Source organism: Chrysochloris asiatica, unplaced genomic scaffold (assembly GCF_000296735.1).
Source record: "Chrysochloris asiatica unplaced genomic scaffold, ChrAsi1.0 scaffold00014, whole genome shotgun sequence".
NCBI lineage: Eukaryota > Metazoa > Chordata > Mammalia > Afrosoricida > Chrysochloridae > Chrysochloris > Chrysochloris asiatica.
In genome coordinates, this window is record NW_006408532.1 from 5,771,742 (window position 1) to 5,781,793 (window position 10,052).

General features: G+C 46.0%; 2 protein-coding genes across 3 annotated transcripts in view; one reads left to right on the forward strand and one right to left on the reverse strand.

Annotated features, from left to right (window-relative positions):
* ANGPTL2 (angiopoietin-like 2) overlaps window positions 1-5,450 on the reverse strand; it is a 42,975-nt gene extending 37,525 nt beyond the window's left edge. Inside the window, exon 1 of the mRNA XM_006834780.1 lies at window positions 4,971-5,450. The gene's annotated coding sequence lies outside the window, so the exon portion shown is untranslated. The remainder of the gene's footprint in view (window positions 1-4,970) is intronic.
* Window positions 1-10,052, forward strand: part of RALGPS1 (Ral GEF with PH domain and SH3 binding motif 1) — a 522,711-nt gene that overhangs the window by 353,981 nt on the left and 158,678 nt on the right. The gene's annotated exons all lie outside the window — the stretch shown is intronic.

A 10,052-nucleotide genomic window follows, 5' to 3' on the forward strand; every position in this document is an offset into this window, starting at 1 on the left:
TGGGAGGCAGGGCCTATGATTATCTCCATTTTACAGATGAGGAAACAGAGGCATGAGATGAAGTCACTGGCCAAGCCACAGAGCTGTATGATAGTGGAGCTGGGCCTGGAACCAGGTTTCTTCCCCACGTAATCCTAACTGGTCTCCTTGCCTTTGGAGTCCACACTGCTTGTAGCTCCAGGGCTGTCTTACTAGAACTCATATCATGTCAGTGTCATGCTTAAAAACAAACCCTGTGTTTTCATGCCTTCTACCTTTGCACATATTGTTTCTCTTGCCTCATGCACCTTCCCCCACAGTTCTGCCTAGGTTCATCTCATGAACCCAATGCTGTCCAAAGTCATCCATTCAGAGCGACGTTCCTACTCCCATCTCCAACTCCCATAGTGTAGATGCTTCCATCACAGCAGTGACTAAGAGAGGCCCACAGTCTTTCACTCCTGCAGGTTAGATTGGCCCCCTCAGGTAGACCTTGGGGTGTGCTTGGAGCTAGGCGGGTTCTAAGGCATCTCTTGGAAATAAATTACTCTAGGCTTCCTCACAGTGGTCTTTCGGTTCAAGGGCTGCTGGCTCCAAGATTGGCTGATTTCACCAGAGAGAAGACTTAACTTAATTAGCTTGATTGTAAGAGGCATGGTTCGCCCATGCAACATTTTCACATGGCTGTGATCAGAATGTGTCTTACAATTGATATGCACATGTAACAGGACACTGTACCACTTAATCCCACCCCAGCTGCTATTAAATCAGTCAGATGGCTTACATTTGATGCACATTATAAGCAAGAGAATACACGATTTGTCATATTAGAATGAGATTTTTGATGTGACCTATCTGTCACCACAAACTGCACTGCCTGTAACTGAATCACCGCTCTATTTGGGGTGTTTTCTGTACATTCATGGGAAAGAAACACATTCAATGACTTGATTCATTCTTGAGATTTCCACAGTGTGTTTGTCTACAACAGCAATGAGCTGCAATAGAATGAGCATAGGCTTTGTCAGATGGGTTCAAGTTTGAATCCTTGCTCTTTTGCCCACTATCAGAGAGGCCTTATGAAATATACTTCTGTGCCTCAGTTTCTACCTCTGTAAAATGAGGACAGCACTAGTCAACTTCTTGAATGGCACATGCTTCTTTATAACCTTTCCACAGTGGTGCATTTGTGTAATTACTAGAGCTACTGTCTACCTCGTCCTGCTGGGCTATAGACTTTAGGAAGGAAGATCCAGGGCTGAGTTTGCTCTTGACTGTATATCCAACACATGGTAGGCACTCAATACGTTTTCACTCCCCCCCTCCCCCTCATCTGACTGCTATCAATTGAGACCATTTCAGAATAAATGGGATATAATTCAGTGAGTGGCCAGATGCTGAATGTACCTGCCTTAGGTGGATCTTCTCTTTGTTATGTTTGTTCTAATGTAGCTACCAGTTGCCATCTCCCTGACATTTTCTCCTTGGAGTTGTTCAAGTGTAGCCTAGTATAGTCTGTGAGACCTGAATTTTGAAAGCCTAGGTGTCTCCAAGTTGGGGTGTAGAAGGTGTATAAGAGATGTTTCCCTGATGCTTTTTTGCTGTGGAAGGCAGATTGCAGGGTAGCTATGGACACAGGTTTTGAAGTCAGACAGCCTGGATTGGAATCCCTGTTGCAGCTCTCACTGGCATTACCACCACTCATCTAGAAGAGGGGTAGTAATAATGCCTGTTCTGTCTTAGAGGGCTTCGAACTAGTTCAGTCATGGCCAGCACAGTGCAATTGGAGGTAGGTATATTAGAACAGTAACCGAAACAGAAAAATTATAGGTTGAAAACCCAGAATGAGAGACTTGGAAGAGGTATAGTGAGCCCTTTCAGGAGTCTGACACAGGGGATTGGATTATGGCCAGGGCTGTGGAGCACCACACATTCTGAGTCGAGGTCGGCTGCCATTTTTTAATTGGGCACTGTTGTTTCCAACTGTGGCTATGAAGAGATTTAGTTGCTATGCAATGTGCACGTTACCCTTGTTTTCTAAGAGGAAGATTAAGTTTCTAGCAGGGAGTCAACTTGTAGTTTTTTCCATTCTAGTACACCCACATTTTACAAATTTGGGTCCATTTTGGTGTTCTTCGTTGGCCATGACTAAACCAGGAAGAACTGGTTTGAAGCCCTGCTCAGAGGTAGGCTTTTGTAAAGAGCAAATGACACATCAGTATCGGGTAAGTTCCTATGAGACTGATGCTAGGCATTCTGTAGGACAGCAATCAAAACAGGCTCAACAGCTGGATGTGCTGGGGGTCAGGATAAGAGAAGTCAAGGTACCTTGAATAGGGCAGTAGAGTGAAGTGGGGAAAGCCATGGGCTTTGGAACCAGACAGACCTTGGTTGAGTCTCATATAATCAATAACTGAGCTAGTTACTTAACCTCTCTGAACCTTCTAGAACCTCTTAGTGTTGTGGTGAGGATGAACTGCGACGTAATGCATGTGCCCTACAAAGTCCATTGGGTAAATCACTGTGGGATAGAAGAATGAATGGTGAATTGGCTTAGTAGTTCTGCCCATGAACTTGCAGTGATTGTGTGTAGTCCCCTTCTGGACCATGTGTTTCACACATTTTTGTCTGTTCTATCATGACAGTTTTGTTGTTGTTGTTAAGTACCATGGAGTTGGTTCTAACTCATAGTGAACCCTGCACAGGGTTTCCAAGGCTGCAGATCTTTACAGGAGCAGAAAGCCTCATCTTTTCCCACAGAACAGCTGGTAGTTTCAAACTGCTGACCTTGAGGTTAGCAGCCCAATTCGTAACCACTACGCTACCAGAGCTCCTGGTACTTTTAGTGAGTAAAAATCATCATCATTTTTATGAGCCAGGCCCATGAAGTCCATGCCACGGCTTAGCCTGACTTTCTAAAGAGCACAAAGAGCCACCATCTTTCCAACTGGTGCAGGGAAACCTGTGGCTTCAGTAGCCCCAGACACATTGTACTAGATAAGCAAATATTTCACATTTTTCAGTATGCTTCCAAGAGCTCCGAGGGGCCACAGGACAGAAGCTACTCTCCTGAGCTAAGATGCACCAGAGTTGGCTGTGGCCAGAGTGGTGGCCAGACTTGGTGATAGGGTTAGGACATGGGGAAAGGTCTTTGCCTCTACTTCTGTAACCCCAGTACAGGCCTGGCTGTTGGTCCTTTTGCAGCCCTGAAATAGCTCACTTTTTTCATCCACTGAGGTCCTGATGGGAAACCAAAAGACAGACAAGTGGTGCCTGTGGGGCTGGAAGGACACTCTTCCTGGAAGGCTGCCATCAGATGCACCTGGCCCTTTTCTCACTTTTCCTCAGTGTGGACTTTGAGGATCATTCAGACATATGGCAGGTAGTCTCAGCCCCAAACCCAGACATAAAGCACCCACCTCAGTTTCCTGGAAGGACCCCCAGTGTAGGTGGTGGTAGTGCCACAGCATCCGCTCTGCCTTATAAAGATACTCTGAAAACTCTAGCAAGGATGCATCCAGGATAAGGAAGAAAATTGGGTCTCTGGTCTTCCCTCTCTGTATTCTGCTTCTTACGGTTAATAGTATCACATTTTCTGAGGGTTTGCTATACACCAGGCACTGTGCCAAGGCCTCATCATAGGTACTCCTCCTAGGAAGCAGCAGGGTGGGCACTCTGAAGCCACACCTCCAGTTCAAATCCCAGCACTGGGCATGTCACTGAACCACTTTGCCTCAGTTTCCTTACCTTTAAAATAGAGGATAATAGTACCTTCATCATAGGGTGGTTGTGAGAGTTTTAGAAGATCAGTGTGCTGCCAAGATTAAATGTAATATACATCTTAGCTGTTACTATGATGTGGACACTATTATTATCCCATTTCACAGGGAACTGAGGCTTAGAGGCTAAATGTTATACTAGTCACTTGCTAGTAATTAAGAGAACCAAGATTTGAACCCAGCTCACTAGCACTACCCTATTTTGCCTTGCTTTGGAAAAAATACCATGTGGGGTACATTTGGCCATCTTTGAAAGTGGCATTCTCAACTTTCCTTAGAGCCCTAGTGAAAGGAGATCCTTTTTTGAGTAGCCAAACTGGGCTCTGGGAGCTCTCATAGTCCCACAGCCGAGGCAATAGCTGACCCATGACACACATATCATAGAAGGAGAAGGGCGGGATCAGTGAAGAATTTCTGTTTGGAAGTTTATCTAATGCTGAGCGCTTTCAAGGGACTTGATAGGTGGAGCTCTCACTGTCCCCCCTGCTGAGGTGCCAGGGGAGCCACATCCTCTCCCATCTCCTGGCTGCAGTAACTGTCCAGGCCTAGGAGGGATCAGGAATCCTCAGACATGGAGAGGAAGTAGGGCCAGCACTTGCCCCATGTTACAGAGGCAGAAAGCTGTGACATGTCCCTTCCAGGGCTGGATGCCTCTGCTCCTCTCTTACCAGCTGGAGGGAGGTGAGCAGAGGCTGCTTGGCTCCAGGGAGCTTTCCCAACAAGGGCAGCATCAGTTTTGGCTTTTGCCTTTTACCTTTTGCCTTGGTGAAGTCTCTAGCCAGGGTCCATAGAAAGGCAAAGTATATAAACGGACTTCCCAAGTCCCCCAGCTGCTCTGTCATCTGTGACTCCTTCAACCTACACACTACTCACTCACCAGCACACACACCCCTGCTGCCAGGCTGTGCCCCGGAGTCCCTCTGCCTCTACCGCAAAAGCTCTTTGTCTGAAGAAAGAAAGGAGCTTCCTGATGCAACACTTGAAATCTCAGCACGTAATCCCTAAAGGCCACCCCCTGCCCAGGTGACCACAGGTTCTGCCCCCAACATATGTCTTACTTGACTCCAGGTGAGAACAGGAGCGACACCCTCTGGACTTCAGATACACACACGCCCCCAGCTGGAGGGGTCAGGACTCTTGAACCCTGAGCCGTGGGGCTAGGTGTTGCCCCTCACCCCTTGCTCCTCTGTGCCCACAGAGCTGGCCCCTTACCTCTTCAGTCCCACTTGGCTTCAAGAGCAGCTCCTCACATGCTTCACCTTAGCCGTCAGTGGGGCAGCCTTTCCATGGCCTCTAGGAGGGGTCCTCGAGTTGCAGGCCAAACCGGCCGCCCAGTAACCCTGCCTTGCTGGTCTCTGCTCACTTTGCCTCCACAGCAAAGCTATGGCAGGGATGAGGTGGGAGCTGGCCGGGGGTCCTGCTGGGGTCTCGCAGAGCCTGCCTTCTCTCTCAGCAGGAGCCTTACTCTGCAGGTCTGGAGGCTCAGGCAGTGCCGCTCAGGGCTGGGACTCCATTCTCACTCCGTCTGAAGCAGCCTCATTTGAACTCCTAACTCCTTTGTGGAGCCTTTACATGCTGCCGGAGGAAACTGTGAGCACAGCCTGACCCTGGTTGGCTGCAGGCACTTCTCTCCACCCACCAGTGCAAGAGGATCCCCCAGGCCCCAGAAAGGCTCCAGGCCTCCCCCCAGCCCCAGACAGAGGCGGGCCGCCCGCCCGGTGATGTCACACTAGCTCCGGCCCCAGCTGGCCCAGCCCCTCCCGCCCTAGTCTGGCTTTGGCGGCCTCTTAGGCCCCCTCCTTCCTTGGCAAGGACAGCCTGGCCAGCTCTGCTCCCTGGCCCGCCTGCTCCCAAAAGCCCCAGCAACTCCTGGTGCACTCCGTGGAGACTGAGAGTTTCCCCTTTGACTCCGGTAACGGTAACGGGTTTAGATCCGCTCCAGCTGTGCAGGCAGTTGTGAGTCGGATTCTCTCCTGCATCACTCCCTCACCTGTGCATTGACCCCAACAGTTCCAGGTGGGCAGGCAGCCCAGCCCAGACAGCCTCTCCCCATCAGACTCACTCTTATCTGTAAACCCCAGAGAGGGAGCCCAACGTGTCAGCACAGAAGCTAGGCAGTGTCTGTGCTGCTTAAAAGCTTTCTGGATGCCATGGCTTAGGACAGTGGAAATACTGCAGGCTGGGGGTGGGGGGTGCAGTGGGCAGGGTGGTGACATGGGAGGCAATATTTGTGTTCCGCCTGAGTGCCCTTAATGAAGTCACATTACCTTCCTTTCATGCATCTCTGTAAGTGAGTGAATATTAGTAGTCTGCCTCCAAAGACTGCAGCCAGGATTCTGTAAGGTTACGGGTGAAGTGTTTGGCACTGGGTCAAGGGTGCTGTCAGTGAACTGAACTAAGGACTCTGGAGTTAGTGGACCAGAGGCCACAGTCCCAGAACCTCTCCTGTGTGATCCTGCTCAGCCTTTTTCATCAGAATGTGATCTCCATTAGTTCTTCTTCTGTTGTTGTTGTTGTTGAGTAGGTTTTGACTCACAGCGAATCTATATAGGGTTTCCGAGGAGTGGCTGGCTGGTGGGCTTGAACCACCAACCTGTTGTTCAAACCGACCTTGCAGTCTAGCATATTAACCTGCAGCACCACACCAGCACTCCCATTACCTCTTCTAGGAGCAGATAATGTAACTCTATCCACATCTTCAACTCAGTGATGATTTATAGACTAAAACAAGCAAGAAGACTGGCATTGGACCCTACAAAGTAAACATCCTGCAGACATCATTGGCATTGATGAGGAGAAGGCACAGAGGAGATACTCAGGCAAAGGAACAGAGATGTGGAAGGGGGATAAGGATGGTAAGGGAGCATCAGGGCACAGTTTTGTCTCTCTGCTTGGACAGTGGTTGTGACTTGTCCTCACAGAGCTCACATTCTAGATGGAAATAGACCTAGGGTGGCACATGAGAAATGCTGGACACTAAGGGCGTATACCCACCACTTGTCTATTTGTTGTACTGTGGTAGCTCTGTGTGTTGTTGAGAGACAGATTTCAATGGAGCTTCTAGACTAAGACAAATTAAGAGAAAGGAGAGGAGGACCACTTCTAAAAGGTAGCCACTGTAAACCTTACTAGTTGTTATTGTTGTTATGTGCCATGGAGTCGGTTCCAACTCATGGCGAGCCTGTACAGGGTTTTTGAGGCTGTATGTTTTTATGGGAGCAGAAAGCCTCATCTTTCTCCCACGGAACAGCTGGTAGTTTCGAACTGCTGACCTTATGGTTCGCAGCCCAATTTGTAACCACTACATTAGATGAGCCCCTCAGGTTGGAAGGCACTCAAAATTTGACTAGGAAAGAACTGATTCCTCAAAATAGAGTTGACCTTGATGATGGATGGAGCAAAGCTTCTGGGACCTTCATTTGCTGATGGTGCACAAATCAAATTGAGAAGAAACAGCTACAGATATCCATTCATAATCAGAACAAGGAGCATACAAAGTATGAATCTAGAAAAATTGAAAGTCAACAAAAATGCAATGGAATGCATAAAAATCAAACTTAGGCATTAATGAGCTGAAATGGATAACTCTTAGCCATTTAGAATTGGACAGTCTAAATGGTTTACTATGCTGAAAATGACAAATTCAAGAGGAATGCCATCAAATGCATCTTCAAAGTGAACAATTCAAGATCTGTCTTTAAGTACAATGCTGTCGGTAATACGATAGCTTACAAGGAAGACCAGTCAATTCAACTACTGTTCAAATGTACGCACTAACCACTATATTGCCAATGGTGAAAAAAGTTGAAGAATTCTACCAACTTCTTCAATCTGAAATTTATATAAAATGTAATAAAGATTGCAGTAATTGAAAACTACTGGTAATTTCACTGTCAAATTGGAAACAAAGAAGGTTCAGTAGTTGGAAAACATAGCCTCAGTGATAAAAAGATGGTGGAGATCACATGATAGAATTTTGCAAGACCCAAAGACTTGTTCATTGCAGCTACCTTTTTTCAATAACATAAACAGTGACTGTATATGTGGACTCCTGGTATGGTGCTGTAGGATAAGCATTGGACTGCTAACCAAAAGGTTGATGGTTCAAGCCCACCAGCCACTCCTCAGAAACACTATATAGGGTCACTATGAGACACAACCTACTTGATGACACTCCGCAACAACAGCAGCATACACGTGGTCCTCACCAAATGGAATACACAGGAATCATATTGACTACATATGTGGGAAGAGACGATGGAAAAGCTTGACATCATCAGCCAGAACAAGGCCAGGAGCCAACTATGGAACAGACCATCAATTGCTCATTGCAAATTCAGACTAAAGCAGAAGAAAATTATGTTCATGAGATGTTGGAACTGTAAAGGTAGGTGTTTTACAGCAAAAAAAAGAGGGGAGCAGTTGATCTTGCAGTCCAGGTATGGAGGACCCTGGGACCATAAAGGGAGAAGAGCGGGAGCGGAGTGTGGGACCATATTCAGAGAAACTGCAAAGGAAGAGATGATGACGTGGAGAAATGGAGTGGCTGGTGACTCCAGACTCATGGAGGGAGAGGGGCTGTGTGCTGGTAGCTGGGGCAGGCTCGCAGGGTACGCCCTTTGGGTGTTTGAATGATCGCATATTCTTGAATGTTTTGGTGTACATCAAAAAAAAAAAAAAAAAAAGATCTTTCTTCTTAGTCTGCCTAATGTTTCAACGAGGGTTGATGGGGATGGAGAGAGAAAGAATGGGGTTGGGGATGAATAGATAATACTTTATGAAATTGAATACCTTGGGAAATTCAGTAAGGATGAATTTAATTGACTTCTGTTACATGTTTTTAAGTAATAAAAAGACAACAATGATTTGTAAAATGAAAATAAAAAACATGTTCATGACAGTCAGAAATAGGACCTTGAATATATTCCACCTGAATTTAGAAACCATCTCAAAAACACATTTGATGCATTAGACACTAATGACTGAAGACCAGAAGAGTTGTGAGCTACATCAAGAATATCATACGTCAAGAAAATAAAGTGGCATTCAAAAGACAGGAAAGAAAGAAAAGACCAAAATGGATGTCAGAAGAGGCTCTAAAATTTGCTCTTGACCATAGAGTAGCTAAAGCAATTAGAAGAAATGATGCAGTTAAAAAGAAGAGCACCCCTTTGACCTAACCTCAATGGCTTGGTAATCAGAACTCAATTAGAAGAAGATAAAAAAGAAAGCAATTTTTTATAGAGGAAATGAGGGTAAATTGCTACAATATGATATTCAATATTCATGGAGATATTAGCTCAAAATACCAACAGAGAGGGAAGAAATCTTCACATCAAGTATCAATGCTATCCCCTCTGTACACAGGGTAGATAGGGACGGGCAACTTAGACACTGGCTACCTAAAATGAGACGTGGGGGTGGGGGGGTGGATAAAGGCATGAAGTGTCTAGCTTACAAGGTTTCAAGAGGGAGTTTAAGAGTGTATGTGGGAAGATAGAGTCCCCACTGAATAGTTTTCATCTTGTCTAGATGAGTCTGGTAAAAAGAGATGGGGATAATATTCTTATGATTCAATAGTGAGTAATTGTTATCATGACTGATTGCAACTGTCACAGTTGTACAGGTAAAAGTTTTGTAACAAAAACAAGGAAGTAGTTAATCTTACAGTCCAGAAACAAAGGACCCTAGGACCATCAAGGGAGAAGAGCACAAGCAGAATGCGGGACCTCATCCAAAGAAGCGGTGACACCAGCGTTGGGGGCAGAGATGGGGACATGGAGAGAGGGAGAACGGAGGACTCTAGATTCAGGGAAAGAGAGCTGGCAGCCAGGAGGCAGACTTGCAGAATGTGCCCTTTGGTGGTTTAAATTATTATATATGCCTGAGTGTTTAAAAAAAAAAAGAGCTAAAGTGAATAGACTCCTCATTTCTTCCCAGAAATGAGGAGGTCCAAGAGCTGAACAGAAAAATTCAAAGATCAGCTTGAGAAGATAAAGCCAAATATTACAACAAAATGTGCAAAAGATCTGGAATCAGAAAACCAAAAAGGAAGAACACGCTCAGCATTTCTCAGGCTGGGGGAACTGAAGAAAAAATTCAAGCCTCGACTTTTGTTATTTAAAGATTCTCTGCAAATTACTGAATGATGCAGAAAGCATCAAGAGAAGATGGAAGGAATACACAGAGTCACTGTACCAAAAGGAAGTGGTTAATGTTGAACCATTTCAAGAGGAAGCATATGATCAAGAGCCAATGATACTGAAGGAGGAAGTCCAAGGTGTATTGAAGGAA